This window comes from Canis lupus, chromosome 13, assembly GCF_003254725.2.
Source record: "Canis lupus dingo isolate Sandy chromosome 13, ASM325472v2, whole genome shotgun sequence".
Classification (NCBI taxonomy): domain Eukaryota; kingdom Metazoa; phylum Chordata; class Mammalia; order Carnivora; family Canidae; genus Canis; species Canis lupus.
In genome coordinates, this window is record NC_064255.1 from 24,149,163 (window position 1) to 24,170,020 (window position 20,858).

Consider the following 20,858-nt stretch of genomic DNA (forward strand, 5'->3'; position numbering starts at 1 on the left):
TAAATCTGAGCAGAATTCAGAGCAGAGTAAATATTGTAGTTCTCTTATCCCTTCTTGCCAACTCCCGCCTCATTCCCTGGAGTGTGCCTGATGTGGCAAAAGTGTGAAGATAATCCATAATATCTAAATGAGACAGAGACAGGTTTGGGTCTAAAACATAAGTGTCTCCTCCCACAGTGTCTTATAGCTTGGAGTCACTGTGTTCCATTCAATGCAGAGCCGTTCCAGCAATTCACAGAACTAACTCCGCAAGTTCTCAACTTTGTCAAATACTGCAATAACATTAAAGATTACAGTGAGGGCATAAGTGGGAGGCGATAGAAGAGCTGTGTTAGAAATTAGTTGGGATATTAAGGAAAAAAAAGTGATTATGAAATAAAGAACTATTTAAAGTTATTTAATCTTGTGTAAATAATAGCTCAGTCTTCTCTTAGACACACACGCAGATCCACAAGTGATTCAAAAGATTTCTAGCCTGTCCGGCTGGCTCATCTTCCCGTTTTGTCATTTTTTATTTTATTAGGATCAGTGTTGGCTTTTGTAGCATTAAGCCTTGGAATCCTTATTTGTTAATATCTCCCAAACATTGACAAGAGCAACAATAATTTTAATTGCACAGTTACTAAAATTAGGCCAGGCACTACCTAAGTCCTTAAACACCTGTACCCAGACAATAAGCAGGTAGATATAATTGTGCCATTTTTTCCAGGTAAGGAAATAGAATCTCAGAGAAGGTGAGTAACTTGCCCAAGGTCACACAGCTGGCAGGTGGTGGTGGGGTCAGGATTCTGTTTGATACCAAAGCCCTTGCTTTTGCAGTCACTAGAATTATAGCTAAGGGTAAATTATTCTTCCCTGCTCTCTCTGTTCTCCCAAATCCAAGGGTGGTCATCATTATTATAATCTTGGAGCTGCTTCAAAGACCGGGTGGCTCTGCAGATTCAACTACAGGATAAGAAAAGCAAACAAAGTGAGTGCTCATTTTCAGCCTTTATGTGGGTCTTTTCATCTTCAAAGTCCTTTGTGAATATTAAACAATTAATCCCCCCGGAAGCCCTCAGCACTGGGGGAAGCGAACGTTTCCATTAACGTTGATGAATGTCTATTGCTATTGGTGAAGTTCTTCCTTTCAGCCTGTGCTTCTAAAGCCCGAAAGCCTTTCCATATAAATGAAGCACATTTTCATTCACATGTCTCTCCCAGGTGTATGAGGGAGTTGCTGAGATGTCTAAACACAGGGCTTTTTAAGTACCTTTGAGGAGTTAAAAAGCTTTGCTGGTTCTGCTTCCTTAACACATACACACACACAACACAGTTTTTAGATAAATCAGAAAAGTTGATGGTTGTGTGTGTGTGTGTGTGTGTGTGTGTGTGTGTGTGCACATTGCTGGGTGGTTGTGTTTCACTCCAGACAAAATGGCACGTAGAGGTGACTTCTTGGTTGGAGCTAGAGCCATAGCTAAGCAGTACAGTTGTCTCTATGGTGCACCTGGTTAGCACATTTGGTTGCTAGCTGAGAGGTTAGTAGTTCAAACTCACCCAGGGATAATTTGGTCTTCTCTTCAGAAATATGTGAGCAATCCATTGCAGGAATTTATTACTCTTTTGTGAAGCACTAGTTCAGTGTTCTCTAAACTGGTCTGCTAAACCCCACCCCAGGTGCTTATTAAAACCACAAGTTCCAGGACCTTGAGATTCTGATCCCGTTGTTCTCCTGAGGTGCCTGAGAATTGGCCTTTAAAGACATATCTTCTGCCCCCAGGAAATTATTATTATCATTCAAGTTGGCACAGAATTTGTGTAGAAGGTAAAATAATTGGCTCCAGAGCCATGCTGCCTGGGTATGTGTCTGCTTCTCTACCTATCGACTGAAAAGTTTTGCAACACCCCTCTAAAGTAGCTGCTGGTGGCACCAGCACAGCATCCCACTGTGATTGTCTACATGCTGGTATCGGATATATATATATTTTAATTGTTTGTTTGTTGTCTGTCTTTCCTACTTCACCACCACCCAAACCTCTTCATTGCCTCTATGGTGGTGCTGTGTTGTGTCCATTTAGCAAAACTGGAGCTGGATTTTTCAGAATTTCTTTTCTTTAAAGAACCAGGTTGGGGTGCCTGGGTGACTCAGTCGGTTGAGGGTTGAACTTTTGCTTTCAGTTCAGATCATGATCTCAGGGTCATGGGATCATGCCCCATGTTGGGCTCTGCACTCAGCACAGGAGTCTGATTGTCTCTTTTCCTCTGCTCCTACCCCCACCCTGCCCCTGATTGCATTCTCTCTCTCTCTCTCTCTCTCTCTCTCTCTCTCCCTCCCCTTCTCACTCAAATAAGTAAGTAATATCTTAAAAAAAAAAAAAAGAACCAGGTTAGGGCTGGCTCTCAGAACATTTTGCTGGACATCTGAGAGGTGGGAGTGGGTTGTCACCATTCTTTGAAGGTTATCATTGGTTAGAAGTGAGGAAAACTCCGGTTTCCTCACTCCATGTTCGTCCCTTGCTGACTTACAGCCCTGCTGACCAACCATGGGCCTAATGCCAGATCAAGCTCTGAGAACTCAATAGAGATGGAGCTGTTAAGAGCCAATGGCCTTCAATAGATTGCTATATCACTCTGGGAGATGGTCTTGCCCTTTAACAGTGAATGAATCAGAGCCCAGCAAACTCCTAATGGTTTTACTTTCAAAGAATTTAAATTCTATGGAGTATGAGACCTCGACTATCTGCTCATCATGATTTCCTCAGTACCTAGAATACAGCCTGGCACTCAGTAAGCTCTCAGTATCAGCAGAGTTGCTGTTGAAAGTGATAGCTTCATCCATGAATGGTGGTTATGATACTTCTTTCATTGAGTTGTGTGAGGACAGATGAAATAACATTTAAAGAGCTCAGTACTGTTCCTGGCAGATAATGCACAGGGATACATCGTTGTTGCTGTTATTCATTCTGTTGTTACGGCTTTGAAAAGATCAAATCCACCACAGGGAGCCAACAACATTATCCATACGTGTGTGATAAAATCTGTCTCAAGTCAGTGGTCTCCCAACTGCCTGGGTTTAGTCCTGCCATTGAATCAAAATGTCATCCCAGAGATGACATTATAAAGCTAGAGAGGATGCTAAAGATTTCCAGTACAGCACCTGTGTTCTAAAGATGAGGAAACAAGGACCTGAGAAGTGAAAGATTTGCCTGAGCTTATCCACTAGTTAGAAAGAGATGTAAAACTAAAACCATGTTTCATTGAAGGAGTCCAGAGTCCTTTCTATGATCTTATGAAAAATAAAATTTTAAAACACTTTATAACTATGCATATATGTATGTGTGTGTGTATATATGTATAGAGAGATGTATACATATACACACATGGTAATACATATGCGTATGTATATTTTGTATGCATACTGGTATAGGGTTATAGGGTCCTGCTTTTCCTACAGCTAGGGTGATGATACATCCAAGTCACCTGGGACCTTACAGTTTATGCTTATGCTGTGGTTTAGTTATTAATAGTACCCCTTTCACTCTTAAGTGAACTTTCTGTGTACGCATTTAGAATGAGGTAGCCTACAGAGATGGACATGTGTGCATTGGTTATAGTCAACCAGAACATCGCTTTCACTTGGCAACAGTGACCACTTTGGGGATGAGTCCATGGTGTGATCAGAGCAGTAAACCTTATGCTGGGACTGCCGAGTGAGAAGCAGGCTCTTTCTTCTCCCAGATGGGCCAATCAGTGAAGATGCTAAGCATCTGACACTGCTCCATGCTTCTCCAGGGAGCCTGAACATGAAGCCAACATGAAACGAAACACAACCAGGAGATGGGAGAAACCAAATCCTAATTACTTATATCGCAAGTGCTTGATCAAGGCCTCTCTGAAGCTACACAAACTCCGAATGTTTCTGCTGCAGTTAGATAAGATGAGTTTTCTGGCACCTGCAATTCAAAGCATCCTAACTAAAGTACTGACTGAAAAACATAAATGTAATAAAAGGGATGGGTCACTTATGCCATTGTCCCAGTCCTCCTCCAAAATTGTTTCTGAACCAGAGTTGCCCCTCTGATAAGTTAGCAGGGGAGGTATGTCCCTGCATATCCTAACCTTCCCATCCTACCCCCATGCTGTGTAACTCAGTCACACTGGACTTTGCAATACTGACTAAGCGTTCATTCATCAACACACATATGTTGAGCACTTTACAACCCCTAAATGTTTATCTTCTACTTGAGGAAAGTATTAAACTGTGGAATGGCAACTGCCAAACAACAGTGGAATTCCAAAAGTTCACTGCAGGCATTATGACTGACCCAGATTTGGTATGAAAGTGAGTAGAAAGAAGGCCTCAGAAGGGAATGGAGATGGAATTAACTTTGAGAATATAGGCAGGAATTTACCATCTAGTTATGAAATGACTAGGAGTTCTAGGAAGAGAGAAGGTATGCATGATCATACAGATGACAGATAGTTCAGGAAAGGCAGCCATTTGCTAGGAGCTTGGAAGAAAAGTCTAGAGAGACAAAACCGGAAGTTCCAGGACACCACACTAAAATCCCTGGATTTCTACACTGTAAGCAATGGAAGCACACCACATCCCAAAGAAGCCCCTGGTCAGTGTGTCCGGCTTCTGTTGGGCCACAGTAACAAGACGGCTTTGCTCTCCTCTTGACCAGTAGTTCAAGAAACTGCACACAGACGTTGCATAGCCTTCTTTACTGGTGTACCCCTCTGGCACCTGTACCCCTCAGAGAAGGCGGATCACACAGGATTCCAAACTCTTCTCTCCTCTCTGAATCCTTTGGCTAATTGATAGACAGCTTCTGCTTTATTTTCCTCCTTCCTTCTGTCCCTAATCAATTTTCTCTTGCTTCAGGCTAATCCTTCCCTAAGCTCTCATGCCACGTCCCTCTCTTTCTCTTTTACAGATCCAATGATCAGATTTGCATTTTAGAAAGACTGTTCTATGGGCAAGAGTTTCGAGAAGGGAAAACGGGAAGCAATGAGAGATGGAAAGTTGTTACAGAAATGCAAGGGAGAGAAAAAGGAGTCGTGGGGAGGATGGAGAGGGGAAGATGCTTTGCAGTGATAGCCACCACACATGTGGGATGGGATGCATGCATTTGGGGTCTGTGTATCAAAAAGCAGTTAGCATATGTTCTGAGAGAAACCTCAGCATGTGGAGGCTTAAATGGCATTCAGAATTGAATTTCCAGGCTCAGTAAATTTACAATATGCTTCCTCAATCCATCCCACCTCCTTGCTCCTCAGCTCAGTGAAATAGCTAAATAATTAAATGCTAAAATGCTTCTTGGATATGCTTTGTTGTTGAAACACATCTGCTACATGTTGGAGGAACCCTTCCTGGCAGATGTTCCTTTCCTTTGGCTTGTTTGTTTATCTATGGAAATGAATATCTTAAACCTCCTCCCCTGCTAAGCTTAATAAAAAGGAATCCTTTCCATACTCATCTCCTTCACTATGCCCCTTGTGGTCCTTTATCAAACTATTAAGGACATATGCTGTGCAACCAATTATTTTTTTTTCCTGCTACTGCACTGCCTTAATCCAAGGGAAGGCCATCTTCGGCTCAGGACTTAGTGCAAGGGAACTAATCCACACACCGCATTCTCCCCCAAAGAAAACAGAGTGTTTGTAGTTGGGTGAAAAGATACTGGAAACCAGGACTCTAAAGACACTATGGTCTCTCTCATTAGCCCTGGTACAATGCAGTCTATTCTTTGAGCAATTATGTACTTCATGGGAGTTAGAGTTGTCCACTGATAAACTAGAAGATGGAGAAAACAAAAAATAAATTGAGACGCGATAGCCTATATTCATCCAATTTGGGGAATATTGGGAGCTGTGGAGATCAAGGAGTAGACAGGATTCAATATGTTTGCCATAAAGACCATGAACATAAAGGAAGATTTAATAAACTTATTGGAGACATTCATGGCCTCTGAATTTATTGAAACCCCTTGGTGAAGGAGTCACTAGGGAACTCTTAAGGAAGGCATTTGCTTTCTGTTTGTGCATAGAGATGGTCAAGATTATATGGGCTCAATAAAAAAACGTAACTAAGACATCTTTGAAACACAGATAAGGGAGGAAGAAAAGGAAATTTTAATTAAAGTCACATATGGTACAGCTTAACAGCATCAGAGACCATAGAGTCGGTTTTAAAATTATTTGCATGTGTCATAATATTGAAATGGGAGAAATAGATATCTTTTCCTTTAGGGTGAGATATGCGTTTGACTCATGAGTTTCATTTTGCATAGCATTTAATTTCACTAAGTCCTCAGAACCTGAGCTTTTAATCATGGTTGAGTTTCCTTCGAAGCATTTGGCTTCTATTTTATAGATGAGTGTCCTGCTGTAACAGAAGTGTTGTATTATAAAAAGCGCTAGTTGTCTACTTTTTGTTCCTGTGTGAGGAAAGCTTATTTTCTCTCTAGATGTTTGTAGGATGTTTGTCTCCAAACTGGAAATTCATATGTCTGCCAGGATGTGTCTACATATACGCACATATGACTCTGATTTTGTGGAGCATACATGACCTCTATCCACCTACATGCTTTGTTGTTGGCTCAGAGATCTCCTACATACTCAGAGATTTCCTAAATACTTTCATTGCATTTATCAATTTCCTTTGCAGACACAACAATTCTGCGAATATGGGCAGGCCATTCTCTTTCCTAAACTTGTGTAATTTCTCTCGTCCTCTTTATTTTCCCATCTTTGTTTTCTCATGTTCTTCTCTACCATCCTGATTTGATTCTCCACACTCTTGTCTTTTCCGCCTCCATTCACCTTCATTATGGGTCTGGAATTCTGCTACCAGAATTTTTGGTATTTTTGCCTTTTTTTTTTTTAGCTCACCCAACCTTGTTTTCATTCTAGTCTATTCTTCTTTTATTTTAGACTACCTCTCTTTTGTGAATGTCTGCTCCTATTGAATAAATATTTTTCTTTTTCTTGGTTTATTTGATGGAATATTCAATCTAAAAATTTTCCATTGGGTCAAGATTTCATTTTCAGAAACATGTTCTTGTATTTTTCTCTCCTTTTTACAATTTTATATGCCCAATATTTTCTTAATACTATTTACCCAGCCTTGAATAAAGCAAGGTATCTGCAGACCAGGAGTTTACCAGTAATGTGTGGATTTCTCTAACTTGACTACCTGTTTGTCTAATGTTGGATTTCCATTTCCAATCTATAACTGGAGTGATGATGGGCAGGACTTCTAAGCCATTTTTTTCTGGTTTCTGAAAAGATATCTAGGTAACATGCCTTTATTTTATCAAACTGGGAACCTTTCCATCTGCACTGCACACAGGATATATTCTAATCTCCAAAATGCACTGTTTCTACATATCTTTTGTATTTGCTTTCATTACTCACTGTTGACAGTCATACTTCTAGAATCCAAAAGTCCTGACACTTTCTGCTTTGCTTTGTTCTTTGGGGATAAAAGACATCGATGGATGAGGAGATAAAGATAACTGATTACCCACTGGGGGACAAGGGTGTGTGCATGGAATCAGTGCTCATGCATTAGAAGTATGCTTGTCTTGTTTTAATTTTATGGATACCTGAATGTCTTCATCAGGAGAATAATCTAAGATGGGAGAATTTCCTTCTAATCTTCTTTGAAGCACACTTTGAACATGAATAAAACTATTTGCTGAAGACTGGGTAGACTTTTTTTTGAATTTTTATTGCAATGTGTTCCATTGAATTTAAAAGTATTATGAATCTTTTCAAAATTTAAGTCTTAATTTCAGGAAGGATGCACTTTTCCCTTATTCACTGTCATCATGGGCAGCAAGAGAATGGACGAAGCTGAATTAGGAACTGCTCAAATGCCAGATGCCATTTTAAACTGGAAGGCACCCAGCAATTAGCATCTGCTCAGTGCTTGGAACATGGTAAATGACTTACATACAAATGAACCTTTGGGATATTACCCATTCATAATGCCGGCACCAAGTGTAATATAAATCACCTAATTTCCCTTATATCAGTCCACATTTTGGCTCTAAGCCAAAGGCTGCAGAATACTAATTCCTTTAAAAAAAGATAAGATGAGGTGAAATCATAACTGTCATCACAGATTTAAAGATGAGAAATGGATAAAGAAGGAAAAAACTTTTCTATTGTGCACATGTAATTCTCATACATGTAATTTTCACAATCATGTATGACTCGTGACCATGATCCCATTTCTGAGATGAGGAAAACAAAGTGCAGCAGTGAGTAACATGCTCTAGCTGACACAGCCACAAGGTGAGAACCAGAAGCATTAATTCAGACCCAGATTGGCTGGCTGAATTCAGAGGTCAATTGCTGACTCTTAAGTACCTCACTTACAAACTCAAGAAGCACTGGAAGGATTCCTCTCAAATGTATTTCTGGTGACCACATGCACATGGTACAAAGAAGTCCTGCCTTTGGGTCTTTACTGTCCAATGGAGACACTTATTCTTGCCTGTTGCAGTCTCTTCTTCCCTGGCCTGACATAAGCCCAAGAGGGAGAGAGAGAGGCTAGAGGCTGAACAAATAAAATCCTCCACTGCACTTGACACTTCTCTTCTCCTTTATTGTCCAGTCCTGGTCTTTGGACCAAGCATGGGCTAATGTCATCAAATACTTGAAAAGAATAATTGTTCTTCATACGTAAAAACTAATTCACCTACATTTCATGAATATTTGGATTTTCTTTCAGTGGATACAATGTTTTCTGCACTGCCTCTTCCATCCTACCACACCTCTACCCTTTGGGGATCGGTGTTGTTTAACTGAAACTTGGGCATGGAGAAAGGGTGGGTGCAGAAAGGTCTGGGGGATACAACCCTTTGTTAAGGAAAAGAGCGAATGTAACTGACTTACAACTCTGCGGAGGAAAGGAAATGTTGCTTAGAATGCAATGAACAGAAATCTCACAGAGGAAGACATAGACATGGCCAACATGCACATGAGAAAATGCTCTGTGTCACTTGCCATCAGGGAAATACAAATCAAAACCACAATGAGATACCACCTCACACCAGTGAGAATGGGGAAAATTAACAAGGCAGGAAACCACAAATGTTGGAGAGGAGGTGGAGAAAAGGGAACCCTCTTACACTGTTGGTGGGAATGTGAACTGGTGCAGCCACTCTGGAAAACTGTGTGGAGGTTCCTCAAAGAGTTAAAAATAGACCTGCCCTACGACCCAGCAATTGCACTGCTGGGGATTTACCCCAAAGATACAGATGCAGTGAAACGCCGGGACACCTGCACCCCGATGTTTATATCAGCAATGGCCACAATAGCCAAACTGTGGAAGGAGCCTCGGTGTCCATCGAAAGATGAATGGATAAAGAAGCTGTGGTCTATGTATACAATGGAATATTCCTCAGCCATTAGAAACGACAAATACCCACCATTTGCTTCGATGTGGATGGAACTGGAGGGTATTATGCTGAGTGAAATGAGTCAATCAGAGAAGGACAAACATTATATGTTCTCATTCATTTGGAGAATATAAATAATAGTGAAAGAGAATATAAGGGAAGGGAGAAGAAATGGGTAGGAAATACCAGAAAGGGAGACAGAACATGAAGACTCCTAACTCTGGGAAACGAACTAGGGGTGGTAGAAGGGGAGGAGGGTGGGGGTGGGGGTGAATGGGTGACGGGCACTGAGGGGGGCACTTGACGGGATGAGCAACGGGTATTATTCTGTATGTTGACAAATTGAACACAAATAAAAAATAAATTTATTATTAAAAAAAAAGAATGCAATGATGAGTCTTCACCCAACACATCAATTCTGGACCACAGCTGATTTAACTTCTTTCTTTAGAACAGACTGGAAGGTAGGAAGTGGGGCATGCTCTCATGTGCATTGGCCTGCCAAATTGTGTGCCACTAGATGTTGTATAAGCTGTCCTCTAAAATTTAAAGAGAGGTGAGACACTTCCATAACATCTTTTATGATCAATATTTTTATATCATTCTTACCACCAGTGTGTTTTTTAAAAAAGATTTTATTTATTTATTCATGCAAGACACACACACACAGAGAGGCAGAGACACAGGCATAGGAAGAAGCAGGCTCCATGCAGGGAGCCCGATGCGGGACTCGATTCCAGGACTCCAGGATCACGCCCTGGGCTGAAGGCAGGTGCTAAACTGCTGAGCCACCCAGGAATCCTCCCACCAGTGGGTTTTAAAGAATCTGCTATCATCATCCCTTGGTGGTATGTGAGCAGGAAATAGGCAGAGACCACAGGATATTTCTGGCAATACTATTATAAATGATTAAAATTCCTTCTCTTACTTCCTCCAGCTTCTTCTGTCTTCTCCTCCCCATCTTGCTATGCTTCAATCGTTCTTGCTCTGCTTGGAGGTTCCTATAAAAGTGCTGCACCTGTATTCTCAAAACTCATTTTAGAGCAGGGACAAATAAAAATTAAAACCATTTCTGGAGAACAATCACTAATTCTCCCACAATCATGGGAGATCCCTCAGGAGTAAGAAAGAGCTGCCTCTTGTGTTTTTAAATAGCTAGCATGTCATCCATTCTCCTTGGGCATTGCCCTAGAGAAGATGTTTCCAAGAATTACACCTTTATCAGCTGTGTCTACAGAGCATCTAGGAGTTAGATGGAGGAAAAGAAAAACAAACAAACAACAAGTTAAAAAAAAAAAAAAAACAGAAATCAATCATCTGAGTACTGGTTCCATGTACACTAAGTAAATGGATGTTTGATTTTTTTATTTTTTAATCTGGATGCTAGATCCCCACATCTGATTTATTGCTTTACACCCCAAAGCACCTAGCACTCTGTCTTGCACCTGGCATATACACCCAATAAATATTTATTGAATGAATAAATGCATGAATGAAGATAATGCATGGATGTGGGCAACTGATGACATTATAGGGAAAGGACTTGAAGATATAAAGCCTTGAGACTCTCTTTTTCATTGACAGTGATAAAATTTAAAGAAAATGGAACTTCTCAGAGTTTTTTTTATTAGGATTTTATGAATTCCCTAATGCAATATTCTTGATCGCCGCATGCTAGACAAAGGTAGCAGATGAGGGATAGTCCTTTAACTCAGATGACACTCAAGTTAGAGTTGCAGGACTTATACTAGAGTCTGTGTGTAGTTCATCTATATGTCTAAATCAACAACTGGTTACATAAAAACAAGGAATTAAAGGAGATAATATCCAGCATTATTCTGTATGAAGGGCAGCAGGACAAAGGTCAAGAGGTTAGGAAGAATGAGGAAACATTTTAGCCAAATATAAGAAATGCTTTTCCTGAAACATGAGCTTCCACCCAAGAATGAGAAAAGCAGTTCCACAAAGCAGTTTTTTCCTCTGGCACTGGGGACATTCAGCACATTTATTATGTATAAAGTACCTAGAGTAGAGCTTTGACATATAAGAATATTATAGAAGCATTTCTTCAATAAAACAAAAGCTGGAATACCTGAAATACTGAGTAGATGACTCCTGTGTTTTCTAAAAGTCGGCTTATGTGGTGGCTGGGCGATTTTGGATGAAAGTCACAAATAGGCTCCAGGATTTTGGGGCCCTAAGAAAATTTTACTGAAAGGCTAATTCAGGAAAGTGGACCCATAGGAGTGAAGAGAGACCAAAGAGTTGGTTTGGAAGGGGACTTAGGAAGATCCAGAGGCTCCAGTTCCCATCTCTGCAATGAATGGGAACTCCAGCTATTTCCAGTCTTTTCACCATACTAATTCATTTTCAAGTCCCAGAAAGTGGAGCACCTGATGGAAGGACCTCATCTCTTGGGCCATGTATGCTACCTAGGTTGCTTGATTAATTGGAAAATCAGACTATGGCAATTCCAGAGATAATTCCTCAAGAAGAAATGAGAGTATGATTTCCAAAAGGAAGTGTAATAGATACTGGGTAAGCAAAAAAACCTCAAAGGCCCATTAAGCCTCTTCCTGTGGAGGCTAAAGGTAGAAGCCATGGGACTAGGTAGGGGAATATTAGCCGTTCCAGTGAGAGATAAGGGTGATGACTGCTGGTGTAGTGATGAGAAGTGGTCAGATATATTTAGACAGCTGTGATTTTCCTGTGTTTTTCCCTGGATTTGAGGGGAAACAAGGATTTATTAATCTGGAGGCTTGAATCATGAAACTTCTGGCATTTGGTTGACAGTTATGAATTTGTTTGTTTTTGTTTTTGTTCTGCTTTGTTTTGTTTTGTTTGTTTTAAAGCCTACTACTTCATTTTGTCTCTGCTGCTTGGATTATCACTTTTTTATTATTTAAAATTATGGAATGTTGCAAGCAATAGTATTTGAGGTTAACCTTCACCAATAAGACTTTGGAACAATTAAAAAAAAATGGTTGGTTCTGCAGAGCTCTGGTAATAAAACATTACGAAGTTCCACTGGATGGGGTTCATCACCCCCTGATTCACTCCATGAGCATTTTGTCCACAGATAGACCATTGCCTAATAATTTTTTCTGATGATGACAAGGAAGACTGAATTCATAACTGGATATATGCACCTTCTCTTCCTAACGTGCATCTAGTTACTCTGGGTAGAACAAAGTCATGGGCTTGGGAAACAGCATTATCTGCATTGTCCCTTGACTAGGGGCTCTGTAAACAGACATCTTGCCTGAATCCTGTGCCAGCAATATATTCATTGTCAAACTCGCTATGCAAATAACTGAACCCATATACATGTCTCAGTTTATTTCATTGTAACCCTCCATATGTGTGGGTGAAGTTAGATAACACATGTAATCAGACAGGCACCTATTCAGCCCTCACAATAGAGGACTATAGTTGACATTTTTATTAATATTAATATTACAACTAACAATAATGTCACCACTGTTACGTTATTGAGTATGATCCATTTCAGACACCCACGGCTGGTCCAAGGCACATTTGTAAAGATGGCCAACCTGTTCTACCAGACATTTTTCTTCAAGAAGAGAGGAAAAGTACCTAAAATATAAGCAAAACACTCTAAGAGAAGTGGAGGGAGAGACCTCAGAGCCTGCCATTCTTTATGCTCAGAACACCTTGGAAATGGTTCTACTACCCTGTGCAAAACAGAAACTTTTAGACTCTCAAGAATAATTACAGTTGATGCAAAACAGAACAAATGAAAAACAATTAATAACCAGAGAAGCCCCATTTTCTCTTTCCATCCAGGGCATAGCTTCTTAAAAGACTTTTTCTTTTCCGAATAAAATCAGATGAAATCAGAGAGGAAGATGAACCATAAAAGACTCTTAACTGTAGGAAACAAACTGAGGGTGCCTGAAGGGGAAGTGAGGGGGGGATGGGACATTTGGGTGATGGGCATGAAGGAGGGCACATGATACAATGAGCCCTGGGTGTTATATGCAACTGATGAATCACTAAACTCTACCTCTGAAACTAATAAAAACAATTAAGTCTTCTATTAAAAAAAGACTTATTTTCTTATTATAAAAATACTATCCATAATCTATCCAAACAGAGAAAACACTACTGGATTGTGCTAGCTAACCACCACATTAGCCAATTGCTGTTGGCATTTCCAGTAGCACTTTGTATGTACATAAATCTGCATAGAAACAGATTTGAATGGAATGCAACTGAAATGCTTTTGGAAATGAAGGGGGTATAGGTTATAATTTTGAGTGGGCTAGCTCTCGATACCCCATTAAGTGGAAAACCACTTAGGACATAGATCCCTTTTCAGGCTACGAAGTTATTTTGAGGGAATCCAATCCCTCTGGACTGTTATGGTCGACATGAACCACAACAACACTTCATCTTGTAAAACCTAAGGCATTTCCACTGACTTGATTCGCAGAATGCTGTGCTACAGGGGTATCAGTCTTGCATCTCTCCTTTAGTGACCCTTGTTTAATTGGGGCTTTAATAAAATCTCAGAGTGTTTCAGTTTTGTAGGAGTTATTAGAATATCTGGTTCCCATGACTACTGACATACAATGTGCATTACATTGGACATTACATTGGACATGCAGTATTCTAGAACCTTTGTGAGGGGAGGAAGTAGCAAATCCATTCCACGGATGAAGAAAGCAGAACCCAGAGAGATGACAAGATTTGTCCCAGTTCACACAACCTTTTAAGTGGCACAGTAGAATAAAAGCCCACCTTTTGACATTAAAATCTTCTCTTTGCTCCCTATGGTTCCTGTTTCATTGTTTTTAGCTGAAGTTGCCATTTGCCTCTTTCTAACAAACACTTTGGGTTCTGAAATTGGATTTCCAGGCTGCTGATTCCAATGACTCTTGCTTGAAATAGGCAGCCATTGAGATGGCCTTTTAGGAAACCAAACAGCCGAAGTGGACAAGGCTCAAAGAAAAACGAAAACAGTACATTCATTTGGGCTTCCTGCCCATTCTCTGAATCATTCAGAGAGGATCATGAAGAAGAGTAAAGGCGCATTTTACTGTTAATGGATTTTAACTCACTTTTAATTCAACAGCAAATGGAAGCATCTATTGTTTTTGCAGATCTAACATCCCATTATTCCTCTGAAGTACCACTGGCTGACTGTTTTTATCAATGTTGGCATGGATACAAGTCTAGTAAAATGCAGAATATTTTAATACAATTTACATTTTCTTCCCAATTACCATTTAATTCACTTGATACTGGCCACATGGCAAACTTGTCCACATCCTAGACACCAGTTCTCTAGTGTTTTTTTATTTGAGCAATAACATTTAACACAATTTACTTAATTGAAAAATAATATATGTACACTGAAGCGCACTTGGAAAATATGGTAACTTATAAATTAATAAAATAAAGATTGTTGTGGTCCAACTATCCAGAAACAAAGACAATTAATAGTGTATGATGTGTGATATTTTTACTATCATAAGCACGTATTTTTTTAACAAAGTTGAGATATTTTCTATATAAATTTATAACCTGCTTTTTCAAACTTAATAATATATTGTAAACACTTATTTAAGTCATTAGTGTCTCCTAAGACTTTATTTTTTATTTTATTTTATTTTATTTAAATTTATTTATGATAGTCACAGAGAGAGAGGCAGAGACACAGGCAGAGGGAGAAGCAGGCTCCATGCACCGGGAGCCCGATGTGGGATTCGATCCCGGGTCTCCAGGATCGCGCCCTGGGCCAAAGGCAGGCGCCAAACCGCTGCGCCACCCAGGGATCCCAGACTTTATTTTTTAAAGCTGATTACTTGGCTTCATAATTTTAAAAACTAATTTTTCATTGTTGGATATTAGTTTTCTTATTTCTTAACTTCTATAATAATACTCTTAACACATCATTGTACACAAATTTTTGTGCACAGCTGTTTCTGTGAGGAATGTTTTTGGCTGGAAATTCAAAAAAAAAATCTATCTACTAGTTCTTAAATGATATAGACATTTTTTCAAAATAACAAGACGTTTGGAAGTAGAAAGCCCTGTAGGGGCACCAGGTAAACGACACCAAAGAAAGACTCAAACTCTTTCTGTCTTTTTCTGTCCCTGGTCTGAGTATTTGCTTTTTATTTTTATGCTTTTGGAGCTCATTGTTGCAATATGGCTACCATAGCTCCAGGCATCACATCTGTACTCAAGGAAGGAAGTAGTGGGAGCTAATGATGTTGGCCACATTCCAACAGTGTGATATCCATGTATTCATTCTAGATGCAAAGAACTCTGGGAAAGTGAGTATTTAGCTCTTCTAACATAGATATAAAATGAGGTCATGAGGGAACAGAGTTGGCAGTAGGTGTTAAGTTGGTCAACCAACAATGTCTGCCATAATCTATAATATAAAATAAGAATTTTCTCTCTATAGAAAAAAAAACCCCAAGAAGGGATACCTTAGAATTTCATTTTTTCTCTGATATAAAAGAAAAACTTATTCATCCCAGAAAATTACAAAAACTCAGAAAATCATGAAAAAGAAAATAAAATATTTTATAACCTCACCAAGCAGACATAACCAGCCAATCTTCCAACAATGCCATATATGCATCTAGTCTTTATCCTGTACTAGCTCAGACAAGTCTATGTGAAAACAGGAATTAGAGGTTGCTGTAGTAGACATGATTACTAGTCCTAAAAATCCAGATGAATACCTGATGGCCAGGCTCTCAAGTTCAGCCCAAGCAACTCTTTCTAATTTTGTACTTGATAAAACTATATCTACCCCAATAAGTTCATTGACTGTCATGGAAGACAAACATTAAAACAAATAGATATATATATTTAATAATACAATCATACACAAAGTATTAAAATAGTACTGAGCAGAAGTAGTTCTTTCGGGGGGGCAGGGAATGGTTAAAAAAAAAAAAAAGCTTCCCAGAAAAGATGATTCTAGAATAAGTTTTAATGTTTAATTGTTATTTTCCATTAGGACAATAGTCAGTTGTAGTGATAGAAATGATCGGTCAATATTCAGAAAACAGCACACGGAACGCTTACAGGGGTGAAAACAAAGATTACGTATTTGAAATTACATATAAATGAGGGTTTGACAGATTACAAAGTTTGAGAGATGGCTATTATAAGTAGATAATTCTGGAAAGAGAAACAAGACTTTAAAAAGCTTAGCAGTTCATGCAACAGAAGAGCCACTCTCTTCTGCACAGGTGTTAATAGAGTCTTGAGGTAGGGGCTGAAGCAAGGAGGTGTCTTGACCATATTACCTGTTAGAAAGATCACTCTATCAGCAATGTCTCCTCTAGATGCACAAGACAGGCAATCCGTTTAGAGTCCATTGTGACAATAGGTTTTACCTCCTCTGGAAACCTCTTTTTCTGAGAAAACAGCACTGAGGAACTGCTAGTATGCACTCCATGATCTGACAGTCCCAAGGATAATCACCAACATCCTCCTCCTCCTAGCAGTAACGGTAATATCTTGAACAACTTCCATGTTCCTGTCACCAGAACTAGGAGCTTTATGTGTGTTATATCACAAGAATTCCAAGGAGCTGCTTTTAAAACTATATTCTTGGATGCCAGTGTTCTGGATAATTGCAGTCATGACATGGGGGCTGAGTATGTCAGGTTCAGTTCCTGCTCCACCTCCACCTGCAACTTTAAAGGAACAGTTATTTATTTTACCTCATCACAGGATAAGGAGTTTCTCTACCTCCACCTCCTACCTGGCTTCCAATACCTTTCCACCTCCTTTGTTGGCGGGCCATATAGTAAATTAAGACAAAGAAAAGAGGTGGTTTATACTATAATTCAAAGTGTAGAAAAAAACCAAACTGTTTTAGCTTAATAACATCAAAAAGCCAGGGGTGGGAGGTCCTGCAAAGCTGGATCTAGTAAGAGTCTGGATTGTCTTAGGGATGATTTGACTTTGCAAAGGAATATTCTCTTCACCTGTCTTCTCCACTTATATACAACCCAAGCGAAAGAATCCTGAGTCTAAGAGGACAGGTAGTATGGCAAAGCATCTGGGAGAAGCTAAGGATAAGAGAAGAGGGTTTTAGGAGTCAGGGGCATGGTAAGGGAGGAGTTGAATGGAAGGGAGACTCAGACAGGAGGAGCAGGCAGTTAAAGCTAACGGATCTCCATCCTCTCCTAGGAGCTGGCAGTCTGGTTAGAATAGAATCGAGAACCATTTCCAATTCTCCATGAGTTCCTGGATTATTATAATAGGAAAAATAAGCCTAAAGAAGGGTCAGGGCTACATGGGTGCTGGCTGCAGACTCTCAGAGACTAATGAATTCTTCTTTTTCTCAGTTTTCTCATCTATAAGATGAAGATAACAAATACTACATACTTCTTACATTGATGAAAGAAAGAAGATAAAATAAGTTAGGAGCTTTGATTTGTGCTTTGGGGTCAGCAGACTCTGTGTAAAGGACCAGATAGTAAATATTCTCAGCTTTGCAGTCCATACCATCTCTATCACAGCTACTTAACCTTGTTCTTACCTTGTCCTTGACTGAGGGAGGCAGCCATAGACAATACGTAAACAAAAGTGTGTAGTTGTATTCCAATAAAACTTTATTTACAAGAACAGATGATGGGCCAGATTAGGTCTGCAGCTTTAATCTATGGGCCCATAGTTTAGAACATTACTGGATTTAACTGTAAATGATTCATAAATATTAACTATTATCACCATGTCTTTCCAGATTGTTTCCATTTGACAATTAGCCAACAGTAAAAACTTCTACAATCAACAGTAAAAACTTCTACAATAATGGCCTATAGCAATTTTCCAAAGTCAAGGACATAATAAAGTGATTACTTTATTTTGGTCTTCCCTATAAAATGTACTTTTATAAACAAGCCTTGCTTTAAAAAATATATGTGTGTTAAAACTAATAGACTAGATTTGACCCAGCTCCCTTCTACTGCCACAAATGCTTATAATCCCAAATATTCACAACTCTTCTCCATTAAGATTTAGGTTTCAAGACTTCTTTGTAGGATGTAGGCTTTGGCACAGCTTGTACATGGGGATAGAGCCAATTTTTAACAAGACTGGTTCTCCTCAGCACCATTCTTACTGCCATCACTGTTACTATCATCCAGAAAATTCTCATTTCTCAAAGAGAGCACCCAAATTCCAGGAGCTGGTTCTGCCAATGTCTCGGCATCTTTCCAGTGGGCCCATCTGTTTGCACTGCTTGGTCAAGGCCTCACAGCTCAGAACATATGGCTGGGACTTCTCTTCTTGGAGAGTGGAAGCTGACAAATACTTGAGAACATGCATTTGGTGTGGGGAGAATGTTGGCTCAAAGAAACTTGGTCTATTTGAAAGCCTGAGGCTCATAGGGAAATTACCTGAAGTCCTTGCAGGGGCAGAAGAACTTTCCATTTTCACAGGACTAAATGGAAATGCTTATAGATTAGTATTATATTATTCCATCTGTACAAATACAAAAAAGTTAGTTTCAGAAAGTTTGAAGGACTTGCCCTAGTTGAAACTCTGATAAAGTGGCAAACACTGACACTTGTTTGCAAGTATTCTGTACAACAGGGTTCTTACATTTACTTAATCAGAATATCCCTTTTTCTGGCCACTCCACATAAGTAGAATTTTACTATACATTGGAATATCAAATAGCTTGTGAATCTATGTTGCAGGAATCAATCTAGGCATAAATAGGGCTGGACAAAATACATGGGAAAAACCCTGGAGATGGGTGCAAAGTAGGCAAATGGTTTATATCTGAAAATGAACATTTAAGTAATAGGACACATTTTTATCCATTTGTCAGGCTAAGTGCACCTGCAGTCCTTTCAAGAACTAGTTATCTTTGAGGATGAATTAATGAACAAGGCAGCCATGGTCCCTGCTCTCATGCAGTTTATGGTCTAGTTGGAGGTGATGAAGTCTAGCAGGGCCCCAGGATGATGGGGTTGAAAGGTTAACTGGAGAGAGGTTAATGAAGGGTCTAGAGTTACGAGCAAAGTTAAAGGAATGGGAAGGAAGAAGGAAGTACTTTTGGACTTAGAGTAGTGGGGAGCTCATACCACCTCTAGGACTGAAGAGGCAAGAGGAGGGGTTGGTGTGATCAGAGCCCAGCAAGAAAATGAAACCTCATAACAGGGCCACTTAGCAGGACCCATGGCTGCAGAGTGCACAGCCAGAGACAGAAGACCACAGCAAAGCAGAGAGGGAGTAATTGGAAATACATTTTCCTGCTCTCCCCAACCTCTACCCATGGATCCTCAGTAACCAGGGAGCAATAACACCTGTAGCCTGTGAAGTCAGCTTCCTGAGCCACAGAGTTAGGTTGAAAATATTTTTGGGGGTGAGGAAATTGAATATTAAGAATAAATGTGGTATATTATCAAAGTCTAGTACCCACGAAGGACATTCATGCTTATTTAAAAGAGATGCCATAATGGAAATAAATGAGCATTAGGGTTACCTCAACATGGACAAGAACCCCATCTCTGTCACTTTTAGAATTGGGGGATATTGGGCAATTTCCTTAATCTCTTTGTTCTGATTTCCATAACTGTAAGATGAAAATAATAATACTTTCTTTACAGGATCTTTATAAAAAATAAAAGAAATAGTTTTTATTTAATACTTGGTATGTAGGAAACTTTCAAACAGTTCTTCCCTTATATTTTTTTATACCATTGCATCCTTATTACTGTAATAATTCCAGGAATTTATAGCACAGCAAGATAAAATTCAATGTTGGACATAACTAGCAAGTATTTTAACAAACTTAAAAGTGTTAAAAACAATCTTTCAAAATGATAGCAAAAGTAAAATAATGCCGGTCTTAAAAGAGATTAAGGAAACCAACCCAAAGATTACAATCATCTAAAATTCCACTCCTTAAAATAGCTTTTTGATTTTTTACATCAGAGCATTTTGGACAATCGTTTAAAAATGTTGTAAAAGTTGCCATCCCTGCGGTGATAAATGTGCTTCTAATCTCTCCTTACTCTGCTCCTCTCCTGCAGAGTTATTTGTCCAAAACCAGAATTGATTATATCACTTTCCTCTCTTAAACCTATTTCCCATGTTCCTATAGTACAAAGTTTAAACTCCATAGCAAGACATCCAAAGATTTTCCTAATCAAACTCCAAAGTATAGTTCTAACCCAATCTTCTAGCACTGCACACTACAGACCAGCTTCACTGAACTACTCACACTTTGCAATACATTTTCATACCTCTTATTGTTCTCTCTGCCCATACCTCTCTTCTTGGCCAAGTGAAAACTAACTCATCCTTCGACTCTTGACCTCTGTGTTCTCTTGGAAAATAGGTCATTTGCTTTCTTCTGTTCCCATAATGCTTTATTATAATCTTAATTCCTCCTTGTATTACAATTTCTTGTATCTCTGTCTTCCTAGGCAATTCAACTTAGATTCATAA

The 20,858-nt window shown here is 39.4% G+C and overlaps 1 long non-coding RNA gene across 1 annotated transcript; it reads right to left on the reverse strand.

Annotated features, from left to right (window-relative positions):
- Positions 1-12,799: 12,799 nt before the first annotated feature.
- Positions 12,800-13,971, reverse strand: LOC112662429 (uncharacterized). Its single transcript, XR_003138518.2, has 2 exons — positions 13,844-13,971; positions 12,800-12,995 (listed from the first exon to the last, which is right to left on the reverse strand). It is a non-coding gene; the product is annotated as an uncharacterized LOC112662429 (long non-coding RNA).
- Positions 13,972-20,858: the final 6,887 nt, after the last annotated feature.